Raw genomic sequence first — 19,079 nt, 5'->3', positions numbered from 1 at the left:
TCTCTCTCTCTCTCTCTCTCTCTCTCTCTCTCTCTCTCTCTCTTTAAAAAAGAATAATAAATAAACAGGTTCCTGTTTGCACACAGCCTGCTCTGCCAAACAGCCGTATTGATTGAAAAATAACAGGTCGAGAGATTGGTGCTCCGAGTCCCGGGCAATGCCCTCTACGACCCCCCCCCCTCCCCTGCTATGGTGAAAGAACAAACGCACTTTATAGAACAACAGAGCAGTGCATCGCTCTTGACACTTTATAGAACAACAGAGCAGTGCATCTCTCTTAACACTTTATAGAACAGAGCAGTGCATCACTCTTAACATTTTATAAACAGAGCAGTGCATCTCTCTTAACACTTTATAGAACAGAGCAGTGCATAACTCTTAACACATTAACACTTTATAGAACAGAGCAGTGCATCGCTCTTAAAGGAAAACTCCAACATTTTGGGAAATTTGCTTATTTGCCATCTACCCTGGAGTTAGACAAGAAGATGCATACCTTTTTCTTCTCTGTGCATGCAGTAGGAGTAGGAAGACGTTTGGAACTAGGCTAATGGAGGAACCTACTTCCAGTGACTGATGCTAAGCTAGGCTAACGGTGCGTGTCTTCCTACTCCTACTGCATGCACAGAGAAGAAAAAGGTACGTATCTTAACACTCCAACATTTTGGGAACCCTGGAGTTAGACAAGAAGATGCATACCTTTTTCTTCTCTGCATGCAGTAGGAGTAGGAAGACGTTTGGAACTAGGCTAATGGAGGAACCTACTTCCAGTGACTGACTGACGCTAAGCTAGGGAGTAGCCTCCAGCTGCAGCCTCGGAGATTGTTCCAGATTGGGCAACTTCCGCCCGCTCCCACGACATTTCTCCCGCTGACAGGACAATACGCTGATTGGCGAAAAGTACGGAAGTATCTCGAAGTACGTCTGACGTATCTCGAAGTACGTCTGACGTATCTCGAATTACGTCTGACGTTTCTCTACGTTAGCGAATGTTAATTGAACGTTGTATTCATAAGATAAGATAAGTAGTAGTAGTAGTAGTAGTAGTAGTAGTAGTAGTAGTAATGCTAGTAGTAGTAGTAAGAGTATTAGTAGTAATGATAGTAGTAGTAGTAGTAGTAGTAGTAGTAGTAGTAGTAGTAGTAGTAGTAGTAGTAGTAGTAGTAATGATAGCAGCAGTAGTAGTAGTAGTAGTAGTAGTAGTAGTAGTAGTAGTAGTAGTAGTAGTAGTAGTAGTAGTAGTAGTAGTAGTAATTGTATTAGTAGTAGTAGTAGTAGTAGTAGTAGTAGTAGTAGTAGTAGTAGTAGTAGTAGTAGTAGTAGTAGTAGTAATAATGCTAGTAGTAGTTGTAACTGAGGGGTACAATTCCCTGACTGTATTACTAGATATGATACTTACTACCACTACCTTTGTACTTAATATTCGGCCACCCAGTACACGGCATAAATATATTATCATGAACACTCTCACGTAGATGAAACGGATCCAACACAAATGTACGAATTAGAAGCAGGTCTTTATTTCCTACACAGCGATGGTGTGTAGAATGAACACTTAATCACTTAATTACATTTATGAATTGAAATAGTATGCACTTTTATGGCAAGGAGTATTCGTCGGTATATCAATAGATAATGTCCAATCTCTGAAGGCGCAGGTGGTAAATATACGACCTGGAATAGTTAAGGAATAACAGCAATGATACTTTAATGATTATAGGCTGGATACACTAGAGGGGGTTAATCCGGTCGCTTGTAAGCCGGCAGGAGTAGGAGGGGGGGGGGGTAGAATCCAGCTGCCTCGTCCGGCCAAGGGTATCCCAGGTGAACCCACTGTAGTGCCGTTCAATGCGCCGGCGATCCTTGGACCACAGATGAAAGCAGGTGGACTCTTTGTGGGCCGGCTCTCTCCGGTCCACGGGGGAGAGATGTGGAGAGACCTCGTCTTGCAGAGCGTCTCCTCACCTTGCGTCCTCTCCAGGGGGGGGGGGTTCCAACACACGGTAGTGTCGGGGGTCTTTATCCATAGAATAATCAAAGTATCCAAAGCATAATCCGTGCCTGGGAAGGCGGGCTGTCGTCGGTAGAATAATCCGGTATACAGGTCCACTCGCTCGTCGGCTCTGGGGCTCCTCTGGTGCAGCTTCACATAGGGTCAACCACCCTGGGTAAGCAGCCAGTTCTCTGCCCGAAACGATGGGGTACTGACTACGGTAGTATTCTCACCGCACGAAGCACTATATATTAACAGACTATTATTAGCTTAATAGACTACGTCCAACTCGACGATATAGTGCCAAATATGACTATTCAAATATTAATATACACGATGTCTCAATACCGATGGTAGGCCGAACTTGGCCTTACTCCCACACGTGGCATCGCGGGGAGGCTTTACGTCTGTGACTCTATTGGAGGGTAAGAAACTGGACTGAAAAGAAAGTCCTACTTTAGTAGCGCAGTATATATACGCACTATGAACAAATAGTCCCATTAGTGGTGCGGTAGCCAAATTCCTACGCGGAACTAGGACTTGTTCGTACATGTCGAGCGGTACGTTTGAACTGGGTCTGAGGGGTATGGCAGCCTGGCACCAAGGTCTCGACCAATAGTAGAATGGAGACTATTATGGGATGTTCAGTAGGCTAGAATGGATATTCAATGCATATTGTACAAGGAATATACAAGGGATATCAGGGAATATTAGAGAATATACAAATACAATTAAATATATATATATAAATAAATATATATATTCGGTTTAATCTGGCCCTTCACAACAGCCACCCCCTGAATAGGTCCCAGACCTAATCAGTTAAACGGAGACAGATTAATCGCATTGTCTATTTACACATAAGGGTTTGCTGTAGGGGTCAGTCAACTTCACAAAGTCATAGGGTTGTAGGGTCATGGTCATCATCGATTGTGTCTGGGAGTCGAGGCAGTTCTATGAGCCTTGCCACGGGACGGGTGTAAGTGCGACCCTGGACGAGCACTTCAGCTGCTCGGACCTTGCCGTCGGCACCGGTGATCACTTTGCTTACGCGGCCGGCCGGCCACATAGCTCTGGGCAGTGATTGATCAATAATCATGACGACTGTTCCTTCTGTCAAATTGTCTCTCTCCTTTACCCACTTCTGGCGGGTCTGTGGAGACGGTAGGTAGTGCAGTAGGAAACTGTTCCAAAACTTGTCGGCTAATACTTGGCTGTACCTCCACATTCGTCGGCCGTTCGCTTCTTCAGGCCGGTACATTGTCTGGGGTAATGTGGGATCTAGCCGCCCCATCAGGAGTGTGTTGGGGGTAACTGGGTCGATATCCGCCACATCACTGGAGACATATCCGAGGGGCTTCGAGTTAAGTACTCCCTCAATCTCCGTGAGGACTGTCATTAGGACTTCTTCCGCCACAGTCTGGGCCCCAAGTACTGCGTACAGGGCTGTCTTTATGGAGCGCACTTCTCGTTCCCAAGTGCCACCGAAGTGGGGTGCGTTTGGGGGGTTGAATTGGAAATCAACCTGTGCTGGAGCGAGGTGGGTCTTAAGTTCTGGGCCCATAGCTTGGAAGCTCTCTCTCAGCTCTCTTTCGCCGATTTAAAGTTTGTCCCATGATCGGACAATAGGGTAGACGGTCTTCCTTTCCGTGATATGAATCTACGGAAGGCCATAAGGAATGAGTCTGCGCTCATGGTCGGGAGAAGCTCGATGTGTATCGCTCTGGTGGTCATGCATTTGAATACAATACCCCACCGCTTCTCGGTTCCTCTTCCTTTCTTTATGTGCAGCGGGCCAAAGCAGTCCATACCCGTTGAGTGGAATGGCTTGTCACCGATTCGGAGGCGACATGGAGGAAGGTCAGCCATCCTTGGTATGCTGGGCTGCGCGCGCCACTTGCGGCAGTCTAGACATGTTCGTTGGAAGCGTCGTACCGCCTCTCTTCCTTGTAGGATCCAGTAACGACGTCTGATTTCCGCGAAGACTCTTTCTGCTCCTGCGTGATGTACATCCTCATCGTATTTCTTTATAATCAGCTCTGTGACCTTGTGTCGGCTGTTCAATACGATCGGGTATTTAAGGTCATCCGGTAGATTGGGGGCTCTGCGTAGGCGACCACCCACTCTGATGAGGGTGTGAGCGTCGCTCTCGGGGGCCAGGTGAATTAATCTGCTGTCGGATGGGACGGGCTTTCCTCCCTGTAGACAGGCCAATTCATCGGGGAACGAGTCTCTCTGGGCTCGCTGCAGTAGAAGCAATTCTGCTTCCTCGTAGTTAGCTGCTGACATATCAGCGGGGGACTTGCACTCCGGGTGGTACCGCAGGAATGTTCTTTGTTGTGCACTCTCTATGGACGTGCAATCGTTTATGTTAGGGTCGGTGGAGGCTACGGTGCTCAATCCACAGAACACAGACTTCTTAATTTCCACCTCCTCTGGACTTGCTTCCCTCGGGATAGGCATGGGCCACTGTCCTTCCGGGAGTCTTAGGAATGCGGGGCCGTCACTGTAGACATTGCGACGGGTGAGGTCATCCAGGGGCATCCCCCGGGTGATGACGTCAGCTGGGTTCTGTTTTGTATCAACGTAGCGCCACTCTGTTTCTCCGGTTAACTCTTCGGTTAAGTCTTGAATCTCGGTGACTCTGACTCCCACGAAGACTTTGTACTTGCATGAGTCCGATTTGATCCAGGCGAGTACCGTCGTGGAATCTGACCACAGGATTGTTCTAGACACCGGTATGGTGAGCTCACGTTGGATGAGCGTGGCTAGGTGCGCTCCGGCTAGGGCTGCGCAGAGCTCTAGACGTGGGATAGATTGTTGCTTGCATGGGGCTATTCTCGAGCGGGCGAGGACAAATGCTGTGTAGATCTCTCCGTCCGCTGCTGGGTCCTCTGCTACATGTTTCTGTAGTGCAAATGTCGCACAGCAGGGGCTGCACGTCGTTCCGAAGGGGAGGACTTCCCATTGGTAGATGGCTGGGTGCTCATCTCCTGGCTTCTCTCTCCATAGGAACCGTAACAGGGGCTTGTCCGCCTCTACTAATCTCACCTGCAGGAACATTCCTTTAATGTCCCCGCTGATGGCCACCTTTTCCTGGCGGAAGCGGAGTAGAACGCCGAGTAGGGAGGGGCCGAGTGTGGGACCGGGCAGTAACTCTTTATTCAGATTTTGGGATCCGATCTGGTAGCTGCAGTTAAATACTATGCGGTCTTTACCGTTGTGATGGACCTTGTGGTGGGGCACGTACCACGATTCAGTGGTCTGGTCAGCCTCTTTAATGTCCATCTTTGTGACGTGTCCCGCTGTGATGAGCTTCTCAATCTCAGCGCGGTATACACTCTCTTGGGTGGGGTTCTTGGCTAAGCGCCGCTCCGTGTTCAGCAGGTACCGTTCTATGGCGTCTGTCTTGGCGTGGAAAGTAGGCATTCCTTCTCGCCGCAGGAGTGGCGTGGCGTATCTCAACACGCCGTTGACCGGGACTCTCTTGGTCCCTGTCTCGAGGAGGTGAATGGCGTAAATGTCATCTTTAGAGCGAATGTCTTTCTTTCCATTCTTAAAGGGCATTTGTTCCAAGCTCCATAGCCGCTCTACGTGTTGCAGGAGTGCGGTTTCTCCCTCTGTGACTCGGGAGTGGAGACATCTAGTGGCTGTACTTCGGTTGAGAGATTTGGCGAGCGGGCCTTGGAGAGTCCATCCCAAACGGGTCTCGACTGCTGCAGGACAGCCTCGGGGTCCGGTATGAACCCGGTCTATCGGGACAATGAGGTCTGCATGGTCGGAGCCTATCAACAGGGTCGGCATAGCATTGTCTATGAGCGGGATCGGTAACTTGCGCAGATGTGCATATTTCTCCATCAGCTTGGCGACGGGGTATGTGTACCGCGACAGTCCTATTTCTTGGCTGGTGAAAGCGTCTGCAATCTGGTACCGTCGCTCAGGCTGGCCGCTTGCTGCGATAGAGAATGAGACATTCTCGCCCTTTATCGTCTTCAAATCTCGTCTTATTGTCCGAATTGTCATTTGGGTTTCGCTTCCCCGCAGCCCTAGCTGGGCCGCAGCGGAGGCGAGCAGCAGGGTCTTCTCTGACCCGTCATCGAGGACGGCGTAAGTGTCCAGGACTTTATTCTGGTAGCTTAGTGTCACACGCACTACTTTTAGGAGTACTCGGGCTCCACTGCTGCTGGCGGGATCGATGTACATGACGCTCGCTTTGCGGCTGGATGGTGCAGGTGAAGGGCGCCGTCTGTTACTGTCGTGAAGTATGTCCAGATGGGCTCCATCGCACTTGGTGCACCTTTTCTTTAAGCGGCATTCGGCTGCCATGTGTGAGCGCGCACAGCGAAAACAGCGCTTGTTGGACTTTATCCATTGACCTGCTTCCTCCGCGTTCAGCTTGGGGAAGGAGTCACATTGCGCTAGCCAGTGTTCTTTCTCACAGTAGGGGCACACTATCTTCCACTTCTCCGTTCTGGAGGGGGTACTGTGGCTCCTGCTGCTCGGTACTGACTCCGATTGGTGCATCACAGTCACCGATCTTCTTCCATCATTTAGTCGTCTGGTTCCTTCTCTGGAGCCAGGGGTGCTCCGTCCGAATGTATCTAGCCGTAGGTTGCTGACTTCTCTCGCCAGGAAGTCTGCTAGATCGAGGAGGTTCGGTTCGGGGCCATTCGGGTCTCTGTGGTCCCTCTGCCGCCTAAAGCGCTCCTGACGAGCGGGCGGCAGCTTCTCCAGGATCCTTTCCACATTTGAGTTGGCGTAAAGTTCATACTTCCCCTTCTCTCTTTGCGCTCCCAACATCCCTACCAGGGACTGCACTCTGATGGACAGGTCGTCCAGTGCTCGATTGTCTATTGCTGGGGGTAAGCGGTCGATGTGTCGGATCTCCTGGATCACGTAATCCCATATGCGCCCATACCTCTGGTCCAATGCTACCAGCGCTGCTGTGTATGGGGTGGTGGAAGTCGCGTAGGCGAGCGCTATATTATGTGCGCGGGGCACCTTTAAGTGCTGCAGTAGGATGGCGTATTTGTGGCGTTCATCCAATACATCCACCAACATGGTCTCCAGACACATGCGGAGTTCTGTATACTGGGCCCGGTTCTCTTGGGTGAAGTCGGGTACCATAGGCGTGCCAATGTATGACGCTGACTGTGGATACATCGGCGAGCGTTGGGGGAGAGGCCTCCTAGGCGAGTCTCCTCCCGCTCCTTGGTATGGGCTGGTACCGGCAGTGTACCATGGCCCGCTTGTCCAGGTGCTGTTCCTCGGTGCGGGTCGTGCGTCGTGCTCACCCGTGTATAGAGTCGGGGGTCTGTAGCGCAGCTCCGCGGGAGTATAGCCTGGGCTGTACCGGACCTCCTGGTCCGGTAGAGTACTGTGCTGTCTTCGGGCGCGGTTCTCCTCCTCTTCCTCTTCGTCTTCAGTTAGGTCATCCAGTGCTTGTAGTCTCTGGTTTAGCCTCTCCACAGGATATGCTGCTCCTTCCCGGTTGCTAGGTCTCGCTTGGACCGGTGGGGGGAGGTGGTCTGTGGGGGGTATAGACCTCGTCTGTTGGTCAAGTTCAGGGTTGTTTACTCGGCTAGGGGATGCCGCCCTGGAGGTGTGTCTAGACGAGTTCCTGGAGCCTCTGGCGGAGGGAGAGGGTGTTGTCCGTCTGATCAGCTGTTCTATTAGTTGCGCTTGCTGTCTGTCGCGCTCTGCGTCCCGTAGAGCACCAGCAGCTGCTCGCTGGCTGTCTGCTCGGTCTCGGGCCACATTCTCTTCCATCTGAATGCGTCTTATTTCTAGACGTATATGCTCTTCTTCGCTTCGCTGCTGGATCTGCAGTCGGTCGCGTTCAGCAGCGGCGTTCAGGCTGATGAGGAAGGCCTGCTGTAGGGTCCTCTCTGCCTCGCTGGGAGAAGGCGGTTGTATAGGGGAGCCTTCCCTCGGGGTACTCCTTGCGGAGCCTTGGAGCTCTATCTCCACGGTGCTCTCCCCGTCTTCTTCCGTGCCAAGTTCTCTCTCGGTAGCGTTGTATTCCTCCCGGGACTCATCGGGGACTACTTCTTCAGTACTGGCGGGGTGTGAAGTCATGTCTGGTTCCCACTGGTCCCCACCGTGAACTTGGTCAGTTACATTAGAGCCCGTAGGGGCCTCTATGGTCGGGGTAGTCTGGGCGTTGGGGTTAGACATACTTTTACTTTCTAGTTTTACCGCGTTTACTGTTAGTAGAAGACTAGGTTGTTGACTGACAGCGTAAGCCTCTAAGTACTGAGGGAGCCGTCGTTCGCGCTGCGGGCGTTGGTTAGGAGGATCGTTTCGTGGAGTGTTCATCATAGGCCATTTCAATATTAATAACACTATATTAATATTACACTAATTACCCATCCGGCTCGAAGGACCAATTGTAACTGAGGCGTACAATTCCCTGACTGTATTACTAGATATGATACTTACTACCACTACCTTTGTACTTAATATTCGGCCACCCAGTACACGGCATAAATATATTATCATGAACACTCTCACGTAGATGAAACGGATCCAACACAAATGTACGAATTAGAAGCAGGTCTTTATTTCCTACACAGCGATGGTGTGTAGAATAAACACTTAATCACTTAATTACATTTATGAATTGAAATAGTATGCACTTTTATGGCAAGGAGTATTCGTCGGTATATCAATAGATAATGTCCAATCTCTGAAGGCGCAGGTGGTAAATATACGACCTGGAATAGTTAAGGAATAACAGCAATGATACTTTAATGATTATAGGCTGGATACACTAGAGGGGGTTAATCCGGTCGCTTGTAAGCCGACAGGAGTAGGAGGGGGGGGGGGTAGAATCCAGCTGCCTCGTCCGGCCAAGGGTATCCCAGGTGAACCCACTGTAGTGCCGTTCAATGCGCCGGCGATCCTTGGACCACAGATGAAAGCAGGTGGACTCTTTGTGGGCCGGCTCTCTCCGGTCCACGGGGGAGAGATGTGGAGAGACCTCGTCTTGCAGAGCGTCTCCTCACCTTGCGTCCTCTCCAGGGGGGGGGGGTTCCAACACACGGTAGTGTCGGGGGTCTTTATCCATAGAATAATCAAAGTATCCAAAGCATAATCCGTGCCTGGGAAGGCGGGCTGTCGTCGGTAGAATAATCCGGTATACAGGTCCACTCGCTTGTTGGCTCTGGGGCTCCTCGGGTGCAGCTTCACATAGGGTCAACCACCCTGGGTAAGCAGCCAGTTCTCTGCCCGAAACGATGGGGTACTGACTACGGTAGTATTCTCACCGCACGAAGCACTATATATTAACAGACTATTATTAGCTTAATAGACTACGTCCAACTCGACGATATAGTGCCAAATATGACTATTCAAATATTAATATACACGATGTCTCAATACCGATGGTAGGCCGAACTTGGCCTTACTCCCACACGTGGCATCGCGGGGAGGCTTTACGTCTGTGACTCTATTGGAGGGTAAGAAACTGGACTGAAAAGAAAGTCCTACTTTAGTAGCGCAGTATATATACGCACTATGAACAAATAGTCCCATTAGTGGTGCGGTAGCCAAATTCCTACGCGGAACTAGGACTTGTTCGTACATGTCGAGCGGTACGTTTGAACTGGGTCTGAGGGGTATGGCAGCCTGGCACCAAGGTCTCGACTAATAGTAGAATGGAGACTATTATGGGATGTTCAGTAGGCTAGAATGGATATTCAATGCATATTGTACAAGGAATATACAAGGGATATCAGGGAATATTAGAGAATATACAAATACAATTAAATATATATATATAAATAAATATATATATATTCGGTTTAATCTGGCCCTTCACAACAGTAGTAGTAGTAATGATAATAGTAGTAGTAGTAATGATAGCAGCAGTATTAGTAGTCAGGGCTGCCGCTACGGGTGTGGGAGCAGTGCGACCGCACTGGGCCTTGCGCTCCCTATGGCCTCGCGAGAAGAAGAAGAGAAGAAGAAGAGAAGAAAAAAATGATTATCTTTTTTTTTGTATTTTATTTTTTTATTATTTTTTAAACAAACATATAAACAAACATGACAACACACGATAAGATATACAAGCATTATTAACAGTGCACATCCAATGAAATCACCATATAGTTAAATGTCTTATACAGGATATATCCCCAATACCTGCTATCTAATACCCTACACACATATGCTCTAGCTCGTACCCCCCCCCCTCCCGGACCCCCCATTGGATAATCCATCCATTATCCCTCGCTCCTAACCAGACACTACCATTATATGCTAGCTTTTATTTTCTCCACCACTTCTAACTACATTGTCATTTTGGATTCATTGAGACCCAAAATTCTTGCTGTAGATATTTCTTGATAAATCACATCGAGATATGTAATAATCCAGACCTTTCGGCACATTTTTTCCGGTTGGAACCATCGTGATGCTATCAGCTTTTTAGCCACTGTGATAACCGATAAAACCAGTCTCTTTAGCTGTGGATGTACTGCACACTCAAAAACATCATTCAGCAGTAATACAGAGGGGTGTACAGGTATATTCAGAGTTAAGAGATTTGATAATTGCTGGGTCACCTCTTTCCAGAATATCTTAACTGGTAGGCAGTCCCAGTACATATGCATAAATGTTCCCTCGTCCCCATTTGTACATAAGGAGCATTTGGAGTCTTGTTTAAGACCCATTTTTTTCAGTCTTATAGGAGTCAAGTATGTCCTGTGAATATAGTTAAGATTTATTTGTTGATGGTCCAGGTTCCTTGATGTAAATCGAACATTTGCCCAGGCTTCTTGCCAATCACTTTCCAGGTCTGGTATATCCCTCCTCCAGACGGAGTCTAGGTGGAGGGTTTCATACGAGGACGTTAGTAATTGATGATAAAAATCTGAAACAAAACCTCTCGATGTCTCTCTTTCATAGAAGAATTTGTGGTATCTGTGGTGTTCAATTGGTATCTTTAATGGAACACCGTGAAACTTCAAACATAACAATAACTGTAACTGAGGGGTTACAAAACCCTGACTGTATTAAAGATTGTGATAGATTAAACCACTGCTAGTTATGTACTTTAATTACTGGCCAGACAGTACATCAAATATAGATGGTGAACACCCACAAGAACACGGCATTGACACAGAAATAGTATTTGAGGGTAATTTATTATTATTAGGCAACGTTAGGTTACAGAATGAGAATTAGGGTCGCGCTTGTATGGCGAAGAATATACGTAAAGTCAGTCAAGAGCATGAGTCACTAAGAATAGCAGGAATCCTACGATGGGTCTAAGTTGACACCACCTGTCGTATAGTAGCAACTATATAGGGCAACACTGGTACCGACTGAGACAATGGGTTCCCTCCGGGGGTGTAAGGCCTGGAGGGTAGAGGAATGTTCGGGTACTCCGTCTGATTCAATGAGGAATAAAGAGACTCCAGGTACAGGAGTCGGTCCTTGTAAACTCCCTTGATCAGCAGCAAAGTAATAATTGTAATCCAGATGCTCGACAGCATTGATGACAGCTAGCTAGCCCCGTCCACGAGGCCGGCCCGAGTTGTAATCCTCACGAGGTTGAATCCCAAACGATAGTTGTTGTGAAGGATCAGATTAAACCGAATATGTATATTTATTTATATATATATATTTAATTGTATTTGTATATCGTTTGATATCCCCTGTATATTCCTTGTACAATATGCATTGAATATCCCCGTTTCTACTAAACAGCCCATAATAGTTTCATTCTACCATTGGACGAGAACCTGGCGCCAGGTTGCCATACCCCTAGGTTCAAGTTCAATCGTGCCGCCTAACATGTCGAGGCAACCCCCGGTTCCGCGCAGTAATATGCCGGGCGAAATACGAGTGGTACTATTTGTTCATAGCGCATATATATATGGCGCTCGTAAAGTAGAACTTTCTTTTAGTCCAGTTCTTTACCCTCCAACAGAGTGACAGACGCAAAAGCCTCCCCACGAAGCACGTGCGGTGTAGTAGGGCCTACTTGGCCCAGAATAGGCATTGAGATATCGTGTAGATTAATAGTTGAATGGTCATAGTTTGGCACCATACCGTCGAGTTGGACGTATTCTATTAAGCTAATAATAGTCTATTTATGTATGGTGCATCGTTCGGTTCGAGTTCTACAGTTATCAGTACCCCCATCGTTCCTGACGTTATCTGGACGCTTATCCAGGCTGGTCAGACCCCTAGTGGTGATTGCATCCGAGGAGCTCCGGGTCAAGAGCGACTGGACCTGTATATTGGATTACTCTACCCGACGACGGCGAGCCTTCCACGGCTCTTGGATTATGCTTTATGTGCTTTGATTATTCCATGGATAAAGGCCAACACTGTCGAGTGTTGGAATTACCCCCCGGAGAGGACTACAGGTGAGGCGGCGCTCTACACGTGAGGTCGCACCACGTCTCTCCGTTGTGGACCGGCAGATACCGTTCCACAGAGGGTCCAGCTGTGTTCGTCTACGGCCCGAGGTTCTGTGGGCACTGGGTCTAAGACTTTGGATTCTCCCAAGACACCGTCGGCCAGATGGGATACCGCCAGTGACTTCTCTAACCCCCCCCTCCTACTGTCTTACAACCAGCGGGACCCCCCCCCCCCTTAGTGTATCCAGCTATAATCATTTAAGTACTATCGCTATCGTTTCCTAAATATTCCAGGTTGTATACTTACTCCCTGCGCAACCAGAGATTGGACATTCAATGTTGATTTACCTACGAATACTCATTTGCCATAAAAGTGCATACTTAACATTTCAAATCATAAATGTAATTAAGTGAATGTTGTATACACCCTTTGCTGTATTAAATATTCGATTTGGTCCATTTGTGTTGGTTCGTTTCATCAGGTGGGAAAGTGTTCATCATACTTATATCTTGTACTGGGTGGCCAGAAGTTAAAGTACATGAGGTAGTGGTATTAAATATCATATCTAACAATACAGTCAGGGAATTGTACCCCTCAGCTACAATTGGTCCTTCGAGCCGGATGGTAACTAGTGTAATATTAATATAGTGTTATTAATATCGAAATGGCCTATGATGAACACTCCACGAAACGATCCTCCTAACCTAGAACGCCCGCGGCGCAGACGACAGACACCTCAGTACTTAGAGGCTTACACTGTCAGTCAACTACCTAGCCTTCGACAAACGGTAAACGTGGTAAAAGTAGAAAGTTAAATTATGTCTGACCTTAACGACCAGGTTTCCCCGACCACAGAGGCCCTAGTAGGTCCTAATGTAACTGACCAAGCCCACGGTGGAGACCAGGAGGGAATTGACATGCCTTTACCCCCCGCCACTACTAAAGAAGTAGTCCCCGACAAGCCCCGGGAGGAAGACAACCCTACAGAGAGAGAACTCTGCACGGAAGAAGAAGAGGAGAGCGCCGAGGAACTAGAGCTCCAGGACTCCCCAACGAGTACCCCCAGGAGCGGTTCACGCAGGAGCGGCTCACCTCCACTACCGCCTTCCCCCAGCGAAGCGGAGAGGATACTACAACAGGCGTTCCTCGTCAGCCTGACAGCCTCTACCGAACGCGATCGGCTCCAAGCACAGACGCTTAGCGAGCGCGAACGTCTCCAAGCCCAGGCGACCAGCGAGCGCGAACACCTCCAAGCACAGCAACGGAGCGAAGAACAGCGCACAAGTCTGGAGATGAGACGCTTCCAGATGGAAGAGAATATGGCAAGAGACCGCGCCGACGCCCAGCGCACCGCTGCCGGTGCCCAAAGAGACGCAGAGCGCGACAGACTACAAGCGCAACTGATAGAGCAGCTGATCAAAAGGACAACTCCCTCTCCCTCCGCCAGGGGCTCAAGGAACTCGTCGAGACAGCAGTCAAGAGCAGCGTCACCGCAACGAGCAAGCGACCCTGAACTTGACCAACAGACCGAGTCTAGACCCCCCGCAGACCCCCGTCCCATACCGGTCCAAGCGAGACCCAGCTACAAGGAAGGAGCGGCCTACACTGCGGAGAAGCTAAATAAACGATTACAAGATCTAGAAGATTTGATAGAAGAAGAAGAGGGAGAAGAGGAAAACCAAGCCCGACGACAGCACAGTACTCCACCGGACCAGGAGGTCCCATACAGTCCAGGCTATACCCCCGCGGCGCTGCGCTACAGACCCCCGACTCTATTTACGGGTGAGCACGACGCACGACCAGCCCCGAGGAACAGTACCTGGACCAGCGGGCCATGGTACCCTGCCAGTACCGGCCCACAGCGAGGCGCAAGAGGGGACTCGCCCAGGAGGTCTCTCCCCCAACGCTCGCCGATGTATTCGCCAACCACGGCGTCATACAACGCCACGCCGTCAATCCCAGACTTCGCCTATGAGAGTCGAGCACAGTACACGGAGCTCCGGATGTGCTTAGAGACAATGCTGGTGGATGTCATTGATGAACGCCACAAGTATGCAATATTATTGAAGCACCTGAAAGTACCGCGAGCACACAATATAGCGCTAGCCTATGCTACCTCCTCGACCCCATACACAGCGGCCCTTGCAGCGCTGGATCAAAGATATGGACGTATATGGGATTACGTAATCCAGGAGATAAGGCATATTGACCGCCTACCCCCAGCCACAGACAATCGCTCACTGGACGACCTGTCAATCAAAGTGCAGTCCCTGGTGGGGATGCTGGGAGCTCAACGGGAGAAGGGCAGGCATGAGCTGTACGCCAACTCTAACGTTGAGAGGATTTTGGAGAAGCTGCCACCCGCAAGACAGGAGCGCTTTCGGCGGCAGAGGGACTACCGAGATCCCGACGGCCCCGAGCCATCCCTCCTTGATCTGGCCGACTTCTTGGCGAGAGAGGTCAGCAGCTTACGACTGGACACCTTCGGGCGGAGCACGCCAAGCTCCAGAGAGGGACCCAGGAGAATAAGTGATGGAAGAAGATCGGTGACTGTCATGCACCAATCAGAGTCAGTACCGAGCAGTAAGAGTCACAGCACCCCCTCGAGAAAGGAGAAGTGGAAGATAGCGTGTCCCTACTGTGAGAAAGAACACTGGCTGTCACAATGTGACTCATTCACAAAGATGAATGCAGAAGAAGTGAGCCAATGGATAAAGTCCAACCGGCGCTGTTATCGATGTGCGCGGCCCCACATGGCAGCCGAATGCCGCCTAAAGAAAAGGTGCAGCCGGTGCGATGGAGCCCATCTAGATATACTACACGATAGTAACGGAAGACGGCCTACACCTGCACCACGGAGCGGCACCAAGGCAAGTGTCATGTACATTGACCCCGCCAGCAGCAACGGAGCTCAAGTGCTCTTAAAGGTAGTCCGTGTGACATTGAGCTACCAGGATAAAATCATGGACACTTACGCCGCCCTTGATGACGGGTCAGAGAAGACCCTTCTGCTCGCCTCCGCTGCGACTCAACTGGGACTGCGGGGGAGCAAGAACGAAATGACGATTCGGACAATAAGAAGAGATTTAAAGACGATAAAGGGCGAGAATGTCTCCTTCACTATCGCAGCCAACGGGCAGCCAGAGCGACGGTACAAGATCACAAATGCTTTCAAAAGCCAAGAAATAGGACTCTCGCAGTACACCTACCCTGTCACCAAGTTGATGGATAAATATGTGCACCTGCGCCAATTACCTATCCCGCTCATAAACGGCGCTACCCCGATCCTGTTGATAGGCTCCGACCATGCAGAACTCATAGTCCCGATTGACCGGGTCCATACCGGTCCCCGAGGCTGTCCTGCAGCCGTCGAGACCCGCCTAGGATGGACATTACAAGGCCCCCTCGCTAAATCTCTCAACCGAACCGCAGCCACTAGCTGCTTCCACTCCCGAACGACAGAAGAAGACACCACTCTCATGCAGCATGTCGAGAGGCTATGGACCCTAGAGACAATGCCCTTTAAGAACGAAAAGAAAGACATTCGCTCTAAAGAAGACATTTACGCCATCCACCTACTCGAGCAGGGGACAAAGAGAGTCACAGTCGGCGGAGTGATGAGATAAGCAACTCCACTCCTGAGGCGAGAGGGAATGCCCCCCTTTCACGCAAAGAAAGACGCCACGGAGCGCTATCTACTGAACACAGAGCGGCGCCTAGCCAAAGACCCCGCTCAACAGAGTGTGTACCGAGCTGAGATTGAGAAGCTAATCACAGCGGGACACGTAACAAAGATTGACATTAAAGAGGCCGATCAGACGACCGAATCATGGTACGTGCCGCATCACAAGGTCCATCACAATGGCAAGGATCGCATTGTGTTTAACTGCAGCTACCAGATCGGATCCCAAAATCTGAATAAAGAGCTCTTGCCCGGCCCCACACTCGGCCCCTCCCTACTAGGCGTGCTACTGCGCTTCCGCCAGGACAAGGTGGCTATAAGCGGGGATATCAAAGGGATGTTCTTGCAAGTGAGACTAGTAGAGGAGGACAAGGCTCTGCTACGGTTCCTATGGAGAGAGAAGATCGGAGATGAGAACCCATCCATCTACCAGTGGGAAGTACTCCCCTTCGGAACCACGTGCAGCCCGTGCTGTGCTACATTTGCACTACAGAAACACGTCACAGAGGACCCAGCAGCAGATGAAGAGGTCCAACACAGTGTGAAGAACAGTTTCTACGTAGACAACTGTCTACAAAGCGTCTCGACTCAAGAAGAAGCCGAGGCTCTCCTAATCAAGTTACGCGCCTCCCTAATCAAAGGAGGCTTTGATCTCAGGCAGTGGGCCAGCAGTGACCCGCACGTATTGCGCAGCCTCTCCTCCGCAGACAAGGCTGCCAGCAGCGAGACCTGGATGGCGACAATCCCAGGAGAAGCCCAAGAAATGACACTAGGATTAGTCTGGCGCTTCAAAACAGACTCGCTCCACTATAGACACAAACCCTTGGCTCCAGAGCAAGGAAGGTCGGCGGCGATACCGACCACCAGACGGAGTGTGTACAGAACACTCGCCAGACAATATGACCCGCTGGGATGTATTCTACCTTACACCACCAGGGCAAAGATGATTGTACGAGCACTATGGGACAAGGACCAGGGCTGGGACGACCCGATACCCGCACACCTTGCCTCAACATGGAGAGAGTGGGAGACGGAACTCCGCTCACTCCCAGGTGTCAATATACGCCGCAGCTACTTCCCATCCACAGTGAGGCCAGAGACATGCGAGATTGAGCTACACGTCTTCAGCGATGCCTCCGAAGTAGCCTACGGATCGGTTGCTTATTTGCGTGCCCAAGAGATGGGAGGAGAGATACACACTGCTTTCATACTGGCCCGCTCAAGGATAGCCCCACGTAAGCAACAATCTATCCCACGTCTAGAACTCTGCGCAGCCCTCGCAGGAGCGCATCTAGCCACGTTAATCCAACGTGAACTCACCATTCCGGTGCATAGAACAATCTTGTGGTCAGATTCCACGACAGTACTCACATGGATTAAGTCTGATTCATGCAGATACAAAGTCTTCGTGGGAGTCAGAGTCACCGAGATTCAGGAACTAACAGAAGAAGCAAGCTGGAGATATGTGGATACCAAACACAACCCAGCTGACGTCATCACCCGGGGAATGTCCCTGGATGACCTAACCCGTCGCAACATCTACAGTGACGGACCAGCATTCCTCCAGCTCCCGGAAGGAGATTGGCCTACGCCCACCCCGAGGGAAGCAAGTAGAGAGGAGGCTGAGAACAAGAAGCCTATGTTCTGTGGACTGAGCACTGTCGCCTCCACAGACCCGAACATAGATGACTGCATTACCCTAGAGAGTGCGCAACAAAGGACATTCCTGCGGCACCACCCAGAGATTCAGTCCACCACTGACATGTCAGCAGCTGACTATGAAGAAGCAGAACTTCTTCTACTACAACGAGCCCAGAGAGACTCGTTCCCCGATGAGCTAGACTGTCTACAGGGAGGAAACCCCGTCCCATCAGACAGCAGACTGATTCACCTGGCACCAGAGAGTGACGCACATAATCTCATCAGAGTGGGTGGTCGCCTGCGGAGAGCCCCCGATCTACCAGATGACATTAAGCACCCGATCGTCTTGAACAGCCGACACAAGGTCACAGAGCTGATCATAAAGAAATACGACGAGGATGTGCACCACGCAGGAGCAGAGAGAGTCTTCGCGGAGATCAGACGTCGTTATTGGATATTACAAGGGAGAGAAGCAGTACGGCGCTTCCAGCGAACCTGTCTAGACTGCCGTAAGTGGCGCGCGCAGCCCAGCATACCACGGATGGCTGACCTACCCCCCTGTCGCCTCCGAATCGGCGACAAGCCATTCCACTCCACAGGCATGGACTGTTTTGGCCCGTTGTATATAAAAAGAGGAAGAGGCACCGAGAAGCGGTGGGGTATTGTATTCAAATGCATGACCACCAGAGCGATACATATCGAGCTCCTTCCGACCATGAGCACAGACTCATTCCTTATGGCCTTCCGGAGATTCATATCACGGAAAGGACAACCGTCTACATTGTTGTCTGATCACGGGACCAACTTCAAAGGCGGAGAAAGAGAGCTGAGAGAGAGCTTCCAAGCTATGGGCCCAGAACTTAAGACCCACCTCGCTCCAGCCCAGGTTGACTTCCAGTTTAATCCCCCGAACGCACCCCACTTCGGTGGAACCTGGGAACGAGAAGTACGTTCTATAAAGACAGCCCTGTATGCCGTACTCGGAGCCCAGACTGTGGCAGAGGAAGTCCTAATGACAGTCCTCACGGAGATCGAGGGAGTATTGAACTCCAAGCCCCTCGGTTACGTCTCCAGTGATGTAGCAGATGTCGACCCAGTCACCCCCAACACACTCCTAATGGGGCGGCTGGACCCCGCGCTACCCCAGACAATGTACAGGCCCGAAGAAGCGAACGGCCGAAGAATGTGGAGGTACAGCCAAGTACTAGCTGACAAGTTTTGGAGCAGCTTCCTACTTCACTACCTACCGTCTCTACAGACCCGCCAGAAGTGGGTAAAAGAGAGAGACAATTTGACAGAAGGAACAGTCGTCATGATAGTTGACCAGTCACTCCCCAGAGCTATGTGGCTGGCTGGCCGCGTAAGCAAAGTGATCACCGGTGCCGATGG

This window comes from Notolepis coatsorum, assembly GCF_963971535.1.
Source record: "Notolepis coatsorum genome assembly, chromosome: 15".
Taxonomy (NCBI): domain Eukaryota; kingdom Metazoa; phylum Chordata; class Actinopteri; order Aulopiformes; family Paralepididae; genus Notolepis; species Notolepis coatsorum.
This window is presented reverse-complemented; position numbering follows the sequence as displayed.